Here is a 19435-nt window from a genome sequence, read left to right as displayed (position 1 = left end):
TAGTATAATTTGAAGTCAGAAAGACTTATGCCACTGGCTTTGTTTTTCTGACTCAGGATTGCTTGGGCTATTCGGGGTCTTTTGTTTTTCCATATAAAAGGTAAGATTGTTTTTTCCATTTCTGTGAAGAATGTCCTTGGTATTTTGATGGGGACGGCATTGAATCTGTAGATCACTTTGGGTAGTTTAGACATTTTCACAATGTTAATTCTTCCAATCCAAGAGCACGGAATATATTTCCATCTTTTTGTGTCTTCTTTAATTTCTTTCAGAAGTGGTTTGTAATTCTCATTGTAGAGGTCTTTCACCTCCTTGGTTAAATTGATCCCTAGGTATCATATTTTTTTCTTGACAATTGTAAATGGGTTTGCTTTCTTTATTTCTCTTTCTGTTAATTCATTATTTGAGTATAAAAATGCTACCAATGTGGGAGAATTAGTTTTTATCCTGCAACGTTACTGAAGTTATTAACCAACTCTAGGAGTTTTTTGATAGAGTCTTTAGGTTTTCCTATATATAGTATCTTGTCATCTGCAAATAGGGAAAGTTTGACTTCATCTTTTCCAATCTGGATTCCCTTTATTTCTTTCTCTTACCTGATTGCTCTAGCTAGGACTTTCAGTACTATGTTGAATAGAAGTGGTCAAAGTGTACATCCTTGTCTTGTTCCTGTCCTTAAGGGAAAGTTCTTCAATTTTTCCCCATTCAGAATAATACTGGAAGTGGGCTCGTCAAAAATGGCTTTTATGGTGTTGAATACTTTCCTTCTATACCTAATTTGATGAGAGCCTGTATCATAAAGGAATGTTGAATTTTGTCAAATGGTTTGTCAGAATCTATTGAGATGATCTTATGTTCTTTGTCCTTGAGCTTGTTGATGTGATATTTCACATTTTTTGACTTTCATATGTTGAACCATCCTTGTATCCCAGGGATGAATCCCACTTGATCATAGTGTATAATTTTAAGAAATATGTTGCTGTATTCTAATTGCTATTATTTTGTTGAGGATTTTAGCATCTAGGTTCATCAAGGACATTGGTCTGTAATTTTCTTTTTCTGTTCTGTCTTTATCTGGTTTTCCTATCAGAGTTATGTTGGCCTCATAGAATGAGTTTGAGAGAGTAGCATGTTTCAATTGTTTGGAACAGTTTCATGAGAATTGGTATTAACTCCTCTTTAAAAGTTTGATAGAATTCAGCTGTAAAGCCATCTGGACCCAGATTTTTTTGTTGGAAGATTGCTAATTACTGCTTCAATCTCCTTGCTTGTTATTGGTCTGTTCAGGTTTTCTATCTCTTCTTGGTTCAGTCTTGGTAATTTATATGTGTCTAAAAACTTATCCATATCTTCCAGATTTTCAAATTTGTTGTCACACAGTTGTTTATAATAGTCTCTAATGATTCTTTGTACTTCTGTGGTGTCAGTTGTAATGTCTCTTTTTTCATTTCTCATTTTTGTTATTTGGGTCTTCTCTCTCCTTTTCTTGTTAATCTAGCTAATGGTGTGTCTATTTTGTTTATCTTCTCAAGAAACCAAATTAGTTTTGTTGATCTTTTCTATTGCTTTTTGGGTCTCTATTTCATTTAGTTCTGCTCTGATCTTAATTATTTCTTTCCATCTACTGCCTTTAGGCTTGGATGTTTGTTGTTTTTCAAGTTCTTTGAGGCATAGCATTAGGTCGTTTATTTGGAATCTTTCCATTTTTTTGATATCAGCATTTACTACAATAAGTTTACCTCTTAGTACTGCTTTTGCAGGATCCCACAATTTTTGCTGTGATGTATCCTTATTTTCATTAGTTTCTAGAAATTCTTTGATTTCCTGTTTAATTTGTTCTTGGAGCCATAGGTCATTCAGGAGCCTATTATTTATTTTCCATGTATTTGTATATCTTCCAGTGATTTGCTTATTGTTTATCTCCAGTTTTAGTCCACTGTGATCTGGAAAGATTGCTGGAATGATTTCAATTTTTAAAAATTTTCTGAGACCCCATTGAACAGGGAACCCTTGAGATATCTGAAAAGGAATTCTGAACAATGATCTTAAGAAAACTCTGAAACGAGAAAAAAATATCCAGAATAGGAAGCAGGAAACTTACAGAAAAGATTAATACCATAATAAAGAGTGTAGCAAAACTCCTAGAAATGAAAGAAACACTCAGTGAAATAAAAAACACAATAGAGAGCTTGAGCAGCAGGCTGGAGCAAGCAGAAGAAAGAATTTCAGATCTCGAATGAAGATGGTCTTGTTTAAATAACCCAGGAGGACCAAAAAAAGAAAAAAGACAAGGAAAAAGAATTAAAAAATAATCAAGCAAATCTGAGAGATATAGCAGACAAACTCAAGTCTCTAACATCCAAATTGTTGGCATTCCAGAAGGGGAGGAGAAAGGAAAACATATTGAAAATGTATTCAAGGAAATAATAATAGAAAACTTCCCAGGTGTAGGGAGAGATGCAGACCTCCATAGGCAGGAAGCTCAAAGGTCAACAGACAGATTCAATTCAAAGAGATCCTCCCCAAGACACATTATATTCCATTATATTCACATTTGCAAAGCTCAAAGACAAAGAGTGAATTCTAAAAGCAGCAAGAATAAAGCATCAAGTCACATATAAGGGAACCCCATCAGACTAATAGCAGTCTTCTCAACTGAAACCAAAAAGGCCAGAAGAAAGTGGAATGATATATTCAAAATACTAAAAGAAAAAAAATGCCAGCCAAGAATTATTTACCCAGCAAGGCTCTCCTTAAGAAATAAGGGAGAAATAGTGTATTTCCCAGACAAACAAAAAATGTGGGAGTTCACCACAACATGACCAGCCCTGCAAGAAATTCTCAAGGGAGTTCTTTATCTGGAATCTGAATAATGATGATCACAATCATGAACACACAAGAAAGAGCATACCCCCCTGTTAAAATAGACATGCCAGTGAGAAAGAGAAAGAAGCAAAATCATGCAACCTTAAATTTCAAAATAACCTTGAAGAAGAGAAATAAAAGTGGCAGTAAGGATCAAAAGATATTTAAGTCATCTGCAGAAAATTGTAATTCAATGAAAGGAATTAAACAATAAATGTCAATAACTACCCTAAATGTTAACGGATTAAACTCTCCATTCAAAAGACATGGACTGATTGGATTAAAAAGCTGAACCCAAATATATGCCATCTTCAAGAGACCCACCTCACCTGTAGAGAAACACACAGATTAAAAGTCAAGGGATGAAAAAAGATATACCATGCAAATGTAAACCAAAAAAGAACAGGAGTAGGTATTCTTATAACAGATAAAATAGACTTTAAACCAAAAAACATAAGAAGAGACAAAGAAGGCCATTATATGATGATAAAAGAATCTATCCAGTGAAGACATAACAATAAAATATATGTATGTACTCCAAACTGGCACACCCTGATATATAAAGCAAACACTCTTAGGCTTAAAGAAAGAAATAGGCACTAATGTGTTAGTAATGGGTAACCTGAATACCCCTGTCTCAGTATGGGACAGATCTTCCAGACAACAAATCAACAAAGAGATACAGGATTTAAACTACACCTTATACCAACTGGACCTGACAGATATATATAGGATACTTCATCCAACAACTAAAGAATATACTTTCTTCACATCGGTACATGGAACATTCTCCAGGATAGACCACATATTAGGTCACACATCTAGTCTCAGCAAATCAACAAAAATGAAATCGGAAGTATCTTTTCAGAGCACAATGGACTAAAACTGGAAATTAATAATAAGCAAAATTCTGGTAGCTACAAATATATGGGAACTAAACACTGGGCTCCTGCCTGACCTATAGGTCAAAGAAGAAATTAAACAAGACATCAAAAAATTTCTTGAAACTAATGAAAATTAGGACACATCATATCAAAACTTGCAGGTTTCTGCAAAAGCAGTACTAAGCGGCAAATTTATTGCAATGTATACTTACATCTAAAGAATGGAAAGATTTCAAATAAATGACCTAATGCTACACCTGAAAGAACTAGATAAACAAGAATCCAATCCTAAGTGTAATAGATGGAAAGAAATAAGTAAGATCAGGGCACAACTAAATGAAATAGAAACCCAAAAACAATTACATAAGATCAATGAAATAAAATTTGGACCACAAATATGAAAACCTGGAAGATATGGATAAGTTTCTAGACACATACAAAAACAGCTGAGAGTGAACTAAGAAGAGATACAAAACATGAACAGACCAATAACAAGAAATGAGATTGAAGCATTAATCAGCCATCTTCCAACAAAGAAAAGCTGTGGTCCAGATGGCTTTACAGCCAAATTCTATCAAACCATTAAAGAGGAATTAATATCAATTCTCCTCAAACTACTCCAAAAAAATGAAAGAACAGCCATTCTCTGAATATCATTCTATGATGCCAACATAACTCTGATACAAAACCAGATAAAGAAACAAAAATAGAAAATTACAGGACAATATTCTTGAAGAACATAGATGAAAAAATCCTCTACAATATATTAGCAATCAGAATACAGCAACATATTTTTAAAAATTATGCACCATGATCAAGTGGGATTCATCCCAGAGATGCAAGGATGGTTCAACATATGAAAGTCAATAAATGTGCTACATCACATCAACAAACTCAAGGACAAAAACTATATGATTATCTCAATAGATGCTGAAAGAGCATTTAACAAAATTCGAGATTCCTTCCTGATAAAGACTCTCAACAAATTTGATGTACAAGGAAAGTATCTCAACGCAATAAAAGCCATCAATGACAGATTAAACAACAGTACCATTCTGAATGGGGAAAAATTGAAGGCTTTTCCTTTAAGAAAAGGAATAAGACAAGGATGCCCACTCTCACCACTTCTATTTAACATAGTACTTCCAGTACTAGCTAGTGTAATCAGACAAGATAAAGAAATAAAGTGTGTTCAGATTGGAAAAGATGAAGTCAAACTGTCCATATTTGCAGAAGACATGATACTATATACAGAAAAATCTAAAGACTATAAAAAAATCCTAGAGCTGGTTAATAATTTCAGTAATGTTGCAGGATAAAGAATAAATGCCCCCAAATTAGTTGCATTTATATACTCAAATAATGAGCTAACAGAAAGAGAAAAAAAGCAAGTAAGCCCATTTACAATTTATCATGAAATAAATAAAAAACCTAGGGACAAATTTAACCAAGGAGGTGAAAGATTTCTACAGTGAGAACTACGAACAACTACTGAAAGTAATTAAAGACACAAAAAGAAGGAAAGGCACTCCATGTTCTTTGATTGGAAGAATTTACATTGTGAAAATGTCTGTACTACCAAAAGCGATCTACAGATTCAATGCAATCCCCATCAAAATACCAATGACATTCTTCAGTGAAATGGAAAAAAACAATTGTAACATTCATATGGAACAACAAAAGACCCCAAATAGCCAAAGCAATCCTCAGCAAACAAAATAAAACCAGTGGCATAACACTTCCTGACTTCAAATTATACCTCAAAGCTATAATAACCCAAACAACATGGAACTGGTATAAAAATAGACATTCAGTTCAGTGGAGCAGAATAGAGAACCCAAAAATCAGCCCACAGGCTTACAGTCATCTTACATTTGATAAATCCAACAAAAAACTGCATTAGGGAAAAGACTTCCTCTTCAATAAGTGGTGCTGGGAAAATTGGATATCCATATGCAGAAGAATGAAACTAAACATGCACCTCTCACCATATACTAAAATCAACTCAAAATGCATTAAAGACTTAAGTATAAGACCTGTATATGCAAAACTACTAAGGGAAAATATAGGATAAACACTTCAGGAACTAGGACTGGGCACAGACTTTATGAACATGAGCCTGAAAGCACAGACAGCAAAAGAAAGTATAAACACATGGGACTATATCAAACTAAAATGCTTCTTTCTGTACAGCAAAGGAAACAATCAACAGAGTGAAGTGACAACCTACAGAGTCGGAGGTAATTTTTGCTAGCTATGCATCTAACAAGGGTTTAATATCCATAGTATACAAGGAACTCAAGAAATTACATAGTAAACAAACAAATAACCCAATTTAAAAAAATGGGCAAATGAGCTGAATAGACATTTTCAGAGGAAGACATACAAGCGACCAACAGGTACATAGAAAAATGCTCAACATCACTAGTCAGCAGGGAAATACAAACTAAAACTACCTTGAGATACCACCTCACCCCAGTTAGACTGGCTATAATAAAAAAGATGGTGAATAACCAATGCTGACGAGGGTTTGGAGAGAAGGGACACTCTTACACTGTTGTTGGGAGTGTAAATTAGTACAACCATTATGGAAAACAGTATGGGGTTTTATCAAACAATTACAGATTGATCTTCCATTCAATCCAGGAATCCCACTTCTGTGTATATATTCAATGTAATTGAAATCTTCACATCAAAGGGATACCTGCACTGCCATGTTCTTTGCAACTCTATTTACAATAGCTAAGATGTGGAACCAACCTAAATGTGCTTTGGTGGATGATCGGATTCAGAAACTATGGTACATATACACCAAAGAATACTACTCTGCCATAAAAAAATGAAATTCTCCCATTTGCAACATCAGTGAGCTTGGAGATACTTATGTTGAATGAAATAAGCTAAGTATAAAGGGATAAATACCTCATGTGCTCACTCATAAGTGGGAGCTAATTGGGAAAGAAGGAAGGAAAGAAAGATCACAGTGGTATTTCGGACTTGTAGAGGGAGTGAGTTTACTAGAGATACAAAGAGGAGTGGGGAAAAGGGGATTTGCAGGGAGGTCAGGGATAATTGGGTGGGGACACAAGGTATAATTGAATTTGTAGTAATTGGCATGCTGCCACTATGGATCTGGCCATCACATCTTGGGCACGAGTGGTAACAATCAGCTTTGTATCTCATGAATATTCATAACCAATAAAAATAATCCCCTTCTGTAACACACACACACACACACACACATTAAAGTATCTGCTTATATGAAAAGAAAAAAGAGAAAGGTCTGTAAATTTTTTAAAATAAGAGATCAGGTAAAGAAAGTTTGCTCCAGCTGCAGAACATGGCTTGTGGTGTGAAAAGTTGAGAGAAGCATTCTGAATTAGTTAAGAGAGAATGTAAGAGAGAATGTCTGTAAAGGTGAGGTAACTAATGTTTAATTCTAACTTGTACTAAGTTCTTTAAACAAGGATGTACTTACTTCTAATTAGATAATATAAATAGAAAATTACTAAATTTAATATGCCAAATTATGATATATAATCACCATTTTAGGAATTAAATTATTTTCTTATCTGTATCTATAATAAGTTGTCAGGTATTTTCAGATATCCAAGTTTTTAAAAATTAATTTTAGAAAACCTACAGCTAATTTAACAGTCTTCCTCTTTGTTTTCATTGTATTTTCTCTTTCTTTACCACAATTTATTACATATATTAACACTTAACATGATGTTATAGATTTTTTATTTTATTCGTTTCTCCCCCCTACTTATTTTTTATTTATTTATTTTTTTGTCTTTTTATGTGACCGGTAAGGGGATTGCAACCCGTGGTGTGGCATTGCCCACACCGCACTCAGCCAGTGAGTGCACTGGCCATTCCTATATAGGATCCGAACCTGCGGTGGGAGTGTCACTGCGCTCCCAGCGCCGCACTCTCCCGAGTGCACCACGGGCTCGGCCCCACCCCTACTTATTTTTAACTTGGTGATCTTCTGCAATTCAAATCAGAGTTGGAAAGAGGCTAGGAGCCTTCAGATTAGATGATAATATTTACATAGCTTAGGTTTGTTTACATTTTATTCCACATGTTTATATTTTTGATTCATTTTAAAAAGTGATAAAAATAATAAAAATCATGGAAAAACTTTATGTATTTAATATTTGAAAATATTCAGAACAATAACCTTTGTTACCAAAGTGATTTTTTTAAGCCTAAAAAAAGAAGGTAATTTGCAAAATCTTTGAAGAATTATATTTGGATTTTTGAAAAAAATTTAGTGGCAATCTACAGGTAGATAACATGTTTCTATACTATAGACATTTCCAAAAAATATCTCAACGACTCTGGGGTAATTTTGATAGTAATTAAAAGGGCTCACTTTTAGGGGGTGGAGCAAGATGGCAAAGTAGATCTCTTCCGCAATCTTACCCCTGCAGGCACATCAATTTAAACAACTATGCATTCACAGAAGTACCTTTATAAGAGCTAAGGAAACCTGAAAATGTGAGTAAGACTTAGAAGATTCCTTGGACTGCAAAGAGGGAAAAATTGTGGTTAGATGGCAAGGGGATTAGTTTCCTGTGACAGGGATGCCCTTATCCCCAAGCCATTATGGTATCATACATGAAAAGTCCCACTGAAAATATGGTTTAGTGAGCTGGAAGGAGACACATGGTTTCTCCACCATGCTGGGTCTCTTCTTGGGAGACTTGCTTCTCATTATCCCACAAATGGCATCACAAGAACCAATAGAGCTGAACTATCTAAAGATATTTATTGACTAAGAGAGGGGGTGGGGCCATCAGCACTCAGTGTAGGGACCTGTCAAAAACTGTATAAAGAGACAAACAAAGCCATTCTGTAATGATAAAGGGGTCAATAAAACAAGATAATACAAAAACTATAAATATACATGCATCCAATATCAGAGCACCTAAATATGTAAAATAAACATGAATACATTTAAAAAGAGAGAAAAACAGCAGTAAAATAATACTTTGGGATTTCAACATCCCATTTTCAGCAATAGATAGATCAAGAAGACAGAAAATCAATAGAAAAACATCAGAATAATCTGCACTTTAGACCAAATGGACCTAACAGACATTCACAGAACATTACATTAAAGAGATGCAGACCTCAAATTTTTTTTTTCATCAGCACATGTAATATTCTCCAGGACAGACCATATGTTAGGCAAAAAAATAGTCTTAAATTCAAAAAAATCAAAATCATGTCAAGTATCTTTTCTAAAAATATGGGAAAATACTAGAAATCAACAACAGAAAGAACTTCAGAAACTACAAATAAAAAGGTACTTCAAAAAGTTCATGTTAAAATAGAATTAAAAGATAATATGAATCTTTCCATGAACTTTTGAAGATGCCTCATACATGAAAGTTAAACAACATGCTTCTAAACAAGCAATGGTTCAATAAAGTAGAGAAAAAAATTAAAATTTTCTTGAGACATTGTGGGGATCTTTTACCTCCTTGGTTAAATTGATTCCTAGGTATTTTAATTTTTCGGTGACCATTGTAAATGTTCTTGCTTTCTTGATTTCTTTTTCTGTAGTGTTACTGAAGTATAAAAATACTATGGATTTTTGAGACAAATGAAAATATAAATGCAACATACCAAATCATGTTTGATATACAAGTAGTCCTTAGAGGGAAGTTAATAGCAATGAATGCCTACATTAAAAAAAGAAGAAAGCTCAAGGAAATAAGCTAATAATGGATTTCAAGGAACTAGAAAAGCAAGAGCAAACCAAGCCCAAAATCAGTAAAAAGAAAGAAATAATAAAGACTAGAGTTCAAATAAACCAAATAGAGACTAAAAAATTTTAAAAAGATCAATGAAACAGTAAGATGCTTTTGTGTTTGTTAGTTATTTTCTTGGTGACTGGCCACTATGGGGATCTGAACCCTTAACCATGAGTTGGTTTTTTGAAAATATAAACAAAATTTAAGAAAAGAAACCTTTCACCAGTCTAAGGAAAAAAAGACAACAGTCAAATAAAATAATAGATAAAAAAGGAGACATTACAACTAATACCACAGAAATACAAATGGTCATAAGAAAATACTACGAACAATTATATCCTAACCAATTGTAAAAATCAGGATAAATGAATAAATTTATAAACACACACAAACTACTAAGATTGAATTAAGAAGAAATAGATGCTTGAACAGACCAATAATGAATAACAAGACTGAATCAGTAATAAAAATTCCCCCATAAAAAGAATTCAATAACCAAATGACTTAACTACTGAATTTTATAAAACATATAAAGAAGTATTACCAATTCCTCACAAACTTACAAAACATCAAAAATATGGAAACTCTTCCACATTTATTCTACAAAGCCAGTATTAACCAGACTGCAAAATCACACAAGGATACAAAGACAACAACAAAAAAGAAAACTACAGGCCAATATACCTGACAAACATAGATACAAAATTTCTCAACAGAATGCTAGCAATCAGAATTCAACACCACATTAAAAAGATCATTTACCTTGATCAAATAAAATTTATCCCAAGTGTGCAAGGATAATTGAACATACATTCATAAATAAGTAAAATAGATAACATTAAGAGAATAAGGGATAAAAACCATATGATCATCTCAATAGATGTAGAAAACAGCATTTGACAAAATTCAACATCCCTTAACAAATTAAGTATACAAACTATGTATAGAACAAAATATATCTTAACTGTAAGGAAAATAGACTAAGTGATTCATTTTCAGGAAGAGCTTAGCAAATGGTGTTTAAATGGCTCAACCAGTTCCCAGAGAGTTCCTGAATAGGCATAGCTTAGAAGCAGCACGTCACTCTTAAGAAATGACTCTTCAAGATGGGGTTTAGTTAGTAGCCCTTTGTTCTCTTCATTTTATGGCTCCTCTCCATTCTCAGGGCTTTGGTGGTCCTTTTTTATGGGCTTGTCCTGAGCCAACAGGCAAAGGAATTCCTTACAAGGGGGTAATAAATCTTAGGCAACATTCAGGAAGACCGTACATCCCATAGTAGTCAGCTAATGAGGAACTGGGGAGAGGGACTTGCACACTAAGGAATAAATTTCTTGCTGTGACTGTTCCACCTGTGCCTTTTCCTATTCACAGACAACTGACCTTGAAAGGTCATTATTAAAGTCTTGCTTCACTGTACATGTCTCCATGTCCATTCTTTAGCATTGGATAGGTGAGGGCATTTCTCACAATTTGGGGGCTCATCCAGGATATACTGTGACTCTGGGACTGGGACCTTGATAGAGGGGGAGTCACATCCCACCTGAGTTTGAGTAGCCTGCTCTGTCTGGGTACCCTGGCTTCTTGTGGGACCATAGATATACCCAAGACTATCATTCTGAGGATGGCAGAAGTGACATTCGGGGAAAGAAAGCAGGCACTGTGGCAACCAGGCCACCTTATGCACGAGCCCAGGTAGGAAATTGGACTATAAGTATTACCTTGGTGGTTCGGCATTTCCAAAAGTGTTCAAGAGTGTGTGTCTGAGATGTATCCTAGATGTGAAGCAAGTGCAGAGCCTTGATCTGCAGTTCTTCTTCCCATGAGGCAGAGACAGTAAAAGCAGGTCCTGAAGTGTTCAAGAAGCCTCCAGTAGGGGGGGGGAGGGGTTGAGTGCCTTAGGAAACTCAGACATAGGTATCCTAGATACAAAGTAACTGTACAAGACGCCTCCATGGCGGGGGGTGGGGGGTGCTGAGTGCCTCAGCAAAGCTCAGATACAAGGATTACTCCTTGACCTGAGTGCCTCAGCAAAGCTCAAATACAAGGATTACTCATTGACCTCAGCTTGTATCTCAGCAAAGCTCAGATACAAGGATTACTCATTGACCTGAGTGGAAATGGGGAACAAAAATTCTAGGCCTAGAGAAACAAAAAAGGGGAGAAATGAGATTCTTCTCAACAGTCCCTCAAATAGTCCTTTGGGGGCATTCTTAAGACACTGGGAAAGTAATTCCCAGACAAAGGATAAGGGGAAACAGAAAATGATTAAGTACTTTTATTTGGGCCAAGGAACCCTTCAGTTTTTTGGCCACAGTTTGGCTCAAACAAGGACTGGGTCTGTCAGGCCCTCGTCCTCTATGTTAATGATAAATTCCCATTCCCCAGGAAGAAAAAGATTATGTTCTATGCTGGTTACTAGTGAAACTCCCATGTTTCCTCTCAAAGTCAAGGGAGTTTGAATCCTGGGACCCTCTGTCCTGCCTTCCTCCTCCCTATGTCCAACAGAATCGGAGGTAAAGGACCCTGGACATGATGAATGCTGACTCCTATGCACAGTCCAAACCCTCACCCCCCATAAATCCATATCTTAGTCCTAAGGAATTAAAACAATGTAAGAAAGACCTTGAGAACTTTCCCCTCCCATTGGGGGCTCCTAGGGAAAGCTCCAAAATGTTTTTCCTTAGGGAAGTACCTATGAGGCAAGGAGAGATTGGATTCATGAATGCCACCTTCACAAATACAGAGGTTAGAAATTTTAGAAAGAAAATGAAATCATTATTAGAAGACCCCCCTAGGTCTGGCAAACCAACTCAACCAATTCTTAGGGCTCAGTTATTACACTTGGGTCAAAATGATGTCCATAGCAAACATCCTCTTTATAGGGGAAGAAAGAGGAATGATCAGAAGGGCAGCTATGTCTCTCTGGGAGAGACAACACCCTCCAAGAGTAAGTGTCCTGTCCACAGAACAAAAGGTCCCAAATTACTATATTCTGAATAGGATAATAATGATCCCAGAGACAGGGCCCAAATGCAAGACCTCAGAGAGTTAATAATCAAAGGAACCAGAGAATCCACTCCAAGGTCACAAAATGTTTCCAAGGCATTTGAGATTCAGCAAGAAAAGGAGGAGACTCCTTTTGCCTTTTTACAGAGAATCTGAGACCAAATGAGAAAGTACTCTGGGTTAGACCCAGAAGACTCAATAGGACAGGGTCTCTTAAAGGTTAATTTTGTAACTAAATGCTGGCCTGATATTACAAGAAAATTACAGAAATTAGATGGTTGGAATGAGAAACTAATTGAGGAACTACTCAGGGAGGCCCAAAAGGGGTTTGTGAGCAGGCAGGAAGAGAAACAAAAACAAAAGCGGAGATCACGGTATCCACAGTGGAAAAGGTAGTTCGAAAGAATCTGGATTCAAGCCCTCCTCACCACCATTTGTTATTCTCCATCTTTTTGATTATAGCTAGTCTAACTGGGGTGAGGTGATATCTCAATGTGGTTTTAATTGGCATTTCCCTGATAATTAGCGATGTTGATCACGTTTTCATATACCTGTTGGCCGTTTGTATGCCTTCCATTGAAAAATGTCTATTCAGCTCCTTTGCCCATGTTTTAATTGGGTTATTAGATTTTTACTGTATAATTGCTTGAGTTTTTTGTATATTCTGGATATCAATCTCTTGTTGGATGCATAGTTAGCAAATATTTTCTCCCACTCTGTAGGTTGTCGTTTCATTCTGTTGATTATTTCCTTTGCTGTGCAGAAGCTTTTCAGCTTGATCTAATCAAATTTGTTTATTTTTTCTTCTGCTGCTTGTGCATTCCATCTCATGTTCATAAAGTCTGTGCCCAGACCTAGCTCCTGAAGAGTTTCATCTATATTTTCCCTCAGTAATTTTACAGTCTCAGATCTTATGTTAAGTTTTTAATCCATTCTGAGTTGATTTTAGTTTATGGTGAGAGGTGCATGTCTAATTTCATTCTTCTGTATACAGATACCCAATTTCCCCAGCACCACTTATTGCAGAGGCAGTCATTTTCCAATGTATGTTTTTGCTGCCTTTGCCAAATTTCAATTAGATGTAAGGCTGTGGGGTGATTTCTGGGTTCTCTATACTGCTCTACTGGTCTGGGTGTCTATTTTTATAATAGTACCATGCTGTACTGGTTACTACAGCTTGGTAGTATAATTTGAAGTCAGGTAGTGTTATGCCTCTGGCTTTATTTATGTTTTATATTTTGCTCAGTATTGCTTTGGCTATTTGGGGTCTTTTGTTGTTCCATAAGAATGTTAAAAACTCTTTTCCATTTCTGTGAAGAATGTGATTGGTATTTTGATGGGGATTGCATTGAATCTGTACATCGCTTTTGGTGGTATGGAAATTTTCACAATGTTAATTCTTCCAATCCAAGAGCATGGAATGTCTTTCCATCTTTTCATATCTTCTTTTGTTTCTTTCAGAATTGGTTTTTAGTGTTCTCATTGTAGAGATTTTTGACCTCCTGTGTTAAATTGATGCTGAGGTATTTTATATTTTTAGTGACTATTGTAAATGTGTTTATTTTCTTGATTTCTCTTTCCTTTACCTTATTATCAAAGAATACAAATGCAACTGTGCCATGCAACATTACTGAAATTGTTAACAAGCTCTAAGAGATTTTTGATAGAGTCTTCAGGGTTTTCTATATGTAGTATCATGTCATCTGCAAATAGGGACAGTTTGACTTCACATTTTCCAGTATGGATGTCATTCTTTCATCCTCTTGCCTGATTGCACTAGTTAGCACCTCCAATACTATGTTAAATAGAAGGGGTGAGAGTGGACATCATTGTCTTATTCCTGTTCTTAAGGGAAAAGCCTTCACTTTTTCCCCATTCAGAATAATACTAGCAGTGGGTTTGTTGTAGATGGTTATTGTGTTGAGATACTTTCCTTCTGTACCTAATTGGTTGAGAGTCTTTATCATGAAGGGATGTTGAATGCTGTCAAATGATTTTGCAGCATCTATTGAGATAATCATATCATTTTTGTCCTTGATTTTGTTGATGTTCTGCATCACATTTATTGACTTACATATGTCAAACCATCCTTGCATTCCTTGGATGAATCCCACTTGATTATGGTGTATAATTTTTTGATGTGTTGCTGTATTCTGATTGCTAACATTTTGTTGAGGATTTTTGCAGCTATGATCATCAAGGATATTGGCCTGTAATTTTCTATTTTTGGTGGGTCTTGACCTGGTTTTGGTATGACAGTGATGCTGGCCTCATAGAATGAGTTTGGGAGAATGGCTACTCTTTCAATTTTTTGGAATAGTTTGACAAGAATTGGTATTAATTCCTCTTTAAATATTTGATACAATTCAGCTGTAAAGCTATCGGGACTTGGTCTTTTCTTTGATGGAAGATTGATGATTACCACTTCAATCTCATTGCTTGTTATTGGTCTGTTCAGGTATTCCATCTCTTCTTGGTTCAGTCTGGGTAGATTGTATGTGTCTAGAAACTTATCCATATCTTCCAGGTTTTCATATTTGTTGTCATACAGTAGTTTATGGTATGTCTCTAATGATTCTTCATATTTCTGTGGTATTGCTTGTAATGTTTCCTGATTTTTATTATTTGGGTCTTCTCTCTTCTCTTTTAATTACCTAGCTAATGGTTTTTCTATTTTATTTATCTTCTTGAGAAACCCTCTTTTTGTTTCATTGATCTTTTGTATTGATTTTATGGTTTCTATTTCATTTAGTTTTTCTGTGATCTTAATTAATTCTTTCTGTCTACTACCTTTAGAGTTGGATTTTTGTAGTTTGTCTAGTTCTTTGAAGCATAGCGCTAGGCCATTTATTTGAAGTCTTTCCACTCTTTTGATGTAATAATTTATTGAAATAAATTTGCATCTAAGTATGGTTTTTGTAGTGTCCCACACGTTTTGTATGATGCATCCTTATTTTCATTAGTTTCAAGACATTTTTTGATTTGTTGTTTAATTTCTTCTTGGACCAATAGGTCATTCAGGAGCCTATTATTTAGTTGCCATGTATTTTTATAGTTTCTAGAGTTTTGCTTATTATTAATTTCTAATTTTAGTCCATCATGGTATGAAAAGATACTTGGAATGATTTCAATTTTTAAAAATTTTGCCAAGGCTAGATTTGTGACCTAATATGTGGTCTATCCTGGAGAATGTTCCATGAGCTGATGAGTAGAAAGCATATTCTTTAGTTGTTGGGTGAAATGTTCTGTATATATCTGCCAGGTCCAGTTGGTCTAACATGTAGCTCAAATCCTGTGTGTCATTTTTGATTTGTTGCTTGGAAGATCTGTCCCATGCTGAGAGAGAGGTGTTCAGTTCATTCACTATTAACATATGTGGACAGAATTCTTCCAAGCTCATACTATGAGGCCAGTATTACCATGATGCTGAAACAAGGCAAGGACACAACAAAAAAGAAAACTACAGGCCAATATCCCTAATGAACAGAGATGCAAAAATCCTCAATAAAATACTAGCATACTGAATCCAACAGCACACCAAAAAGATTATACACCATGATCTAGTGGGATTTATACCAGTGCTGTAAGGATGGTTTAACAAAGGCAAATCCATGAACATAATTAATCACATCAACAGAATGAAAGAAAAAACCATATGAAAATTTCAATAAATAGAAAAAGCATTTAGTAAAATCCAACATTCCCTCACGATAAAGATTCTCAACAAATTAGGCATGGAAGGGAGTTATATTACTCTAAGAAAGGCTATATATGACAAACCCACACCTAATATCATACTGAACAGGGAAAACCTGAAAGCTTTCCCCCTAAGAACTGTAACAAGACAAGGATGCCTACTCTCACCACTTCTATTCAACATAGTACTGGAAGTTCTAGCCAGAGAAATTAGGCAAAGGAAAAATTAATAAAGAGTATTCAAATTAGAAAGGAGGAAGTAAAGTTGTCCCTGTTTAGACATGACATGACTTTATACAGAGAGAAAATGGAAGACTATTAAAAAACTTCTAGATCTGATGGACAAATTCTGTGAAGTTGTAGGTACAAAATCAACATACAAAAATCAGTAGCACTTCTATACCCTAGTAACAAGATTTCAGAAAAAGAAATCAAGAAAGGTAACCCATTTACCATAGCAACAACAACCACAAAATGTCTAGAAATAAATTTAACCAAGGAGGTGAAAGATCTCCACAATGAGAACTATAAAACTTAGATTAAAGTAATTAAAGAGGACACACAAAAATGAAGACATTCCATGCTCATGGATTGTAAGAATCAATATTGTCAAAATGAACATACTACACAAAGTGACCTACAGATTTAATGGAATCCCCATCAAACTACCAAATGACATACTTTACAGAAATAGAGAAATCAACTCAAAATGTATATGGAACAAGAGTCCACAAATAGGAAAAGCAATCCTAAGCAAAAAGAACAAAATGGGGGTTTCACACTCCCTGACTTCAAAATAAACTCCACAGCTATAGTAATAAAAACAGCATGGTACTGGCATGAAAATGAACACATAGACCAAAAGAATAGAGTAGAGAATTGAGAAATAAATCTATGTACCTCTAGCCAACTTATTTTTGACAAAGGAGCTAAGAACACGCAGTGAATATAGGACGGTCTCTTCAATGAATGGTGCCAAGAAAATTGGAGATACATATACAGAAGAATGAAACTAGACCTCTATCTATCACCACATACCAAAATCAACTCAAAATGAATTAACGACTTAAAAGTAAGACCAAAAACTTTAAAACTTCTAGTAGAAAATATAGGGACATATGACATAGGACTTTAGGACATAAGACTGGGCAAAGATTTTATGAATAAAACTTCTGAAGCACAACGGACACAAGCCAAAATTAATGAATGTGATTATATCACACTAAAAAGATTCTGTATAGCAAAGGAAACAATCAATAGAGTGAAAAGACAACCTACAGAATGGGAGCACATATTTGCAAACTATGCATCTGACAACTAATTAATATCCAGAATATACAAAGTATTCAGACAACTCAATAGTGAAAAACCAAATAATCTGTTTAAAAAATGGGCAAAGGAACTGAATAGACATTTTTCATAAAAAGACATACACATGGCCAACAGGTGTATTTAAAAAATGCTCAACATCACTAATCATCAGTGAAATGCAAATCAAAACCACACTGAGATATCATCTGATGCCAGTTAGAATGGCTACTATCAGAAAGAAAGAAAATAACATATGCTGGCAAGGATGCAAAGAAAAAGGAACTCTTATACATTGTTGTTTGGAATGTAAATGAGTACAGCCATAATGGAAAACCATATGGAGATTTCTCAAACAACTACAGATAGACTTACCATACAATCTAGCAATCCCACTACTGGACATATATACACAAAGAATTGGAAATGAATAATTTAAAGGGATACCTGTACTTCCATGTTTATCACAGCTTTATTCACAATAGCCGAGAGTTGGAAACAACATAAATGTCCTTTGACTGGATAAAGAAAATGTCTTATCGACTCGATAAGGAAAATGTGGTCTATATACTTAATGGAATACTAGTCTGCCATAAAAAGTTATGAAATTCTGTCATTCGCAGAAACATAGATGAACTTAGAGAAAATTATGTGAAGTGAAATAAGCCAGGCACAGGAAGAGAAGTACTGCATGTCCTCACTCATAAGTGGGAGCTGAAAGAAAGAAAGAGTCACAATAATGCATTGAACTTTCCTTTTGGGAAAGGGTGGGGGGAGGAGGGTTAGCTAGGAATTAGTTAAGGGTCACAAAGATTGATTACATTTTGTAAACATGAGTATACTAATTATCCTGATTTGACCACCACATATTGTACACATGTACTGATATTCAATTTTGTGCCCCACAAATAAATATAATCAATTATCTTTCAATAAAATAAATAAATAAATGGGAAAAGGACCTGAATAGACATTTCATGAAGGAATGGCCAAGAGGTATATGAAAAAGTGCTAAATATTGCTACTCAGTAGGAAGTTGCAAATTAAAACCACACTGAGATATATTACTCATGTTAGAATCACTATCATCAAAAGGATAAAATATTTCAAGTGCTGGTTGAGGATTTGGAAAATAGGGAACTCTTGTATACTGTTACTGGAAATGTAAATTAGTACAGTCTTTAGGAAAAATAGTATGAAGGTTTGAGAAAAAAAAAACAAGAAACAAAAAAATAAAACATAGAAGTAGCATATGATTCAGCAATCCCACTTTTGAGTACATGTTTAGAGAAAGTTAAAACAGGATGTCAAAGAGATACCTGTACTTTCATGTTTATTTTAGCATTACTTACAATATTCAAAATATGAAGTAAACCTGTGTCCAGTGACAGATAAATGGATAAAAAGTTATATATATATATACACACACACACAAACATACATACACACAGAACTTACGAGACCTCCCTTGACATACGCACATACCATATAATATTACTTAGCTATAAAAAATTAGAAAATCCTGTCATTTGGGAAAATGTGTATGAACCTGTAGCATTATGCTAAGCAAAATAAAGCAAGCACAAAAAGATTTCTCCTACATGACCTCACTTATATGTAGAATATAAAAAATGTCGAACTCATAAAAGTAGAGATTAGAATGGCAGTTGTTAGGCGCTGGAGTATGGGAGGAGAAAATGGGGAGATGCTGCTCAGAAGGTGCAAAGTTTCAGTTAGACATGATCAAAAGTTTCTGGAGATCTATCATGCAACATGGTGACTATAGTTATAATAATGTAACGTGTGCTTGAAAATTGCTAAGAGAATAGATCCTAAATATTCTCACCACACTATATCTACACAATGGAATACTACTCAGCTATAAAAACGAATGAAATACTGCCATTT

The 19435-nt window shown here is 34.9% G+C and overlaps 1 pseudogene; it reads left to right on the top strand.

Moving 5' to 3' along the window:
• The window catches only part of LOC103598433, a 66618-nt pseudogene that overhangs the window by 4461 nt on the left and 42722 nt on the right, over nt 1–19435 (top strand).

The sequence above is a fragment of the Galeopterus variegatus genome, unplaced genomic scaffold (assembly GCF_000696425.1).
Source record: "Galeopterus variegatus unplaced genomic scaffold, G_variegatus-3.0.2 Scaffold2607, whole genome shotgun sequence".
NCBI lineage: Eukaryota > Metazoa > Chordata > Mammalia > Dermoptera > Cynocephalidae > Galeopterus > Galeopterus variegatus.
This window is presented reverse-complemented; position numbering and strand designations above follow the sequence as displayed.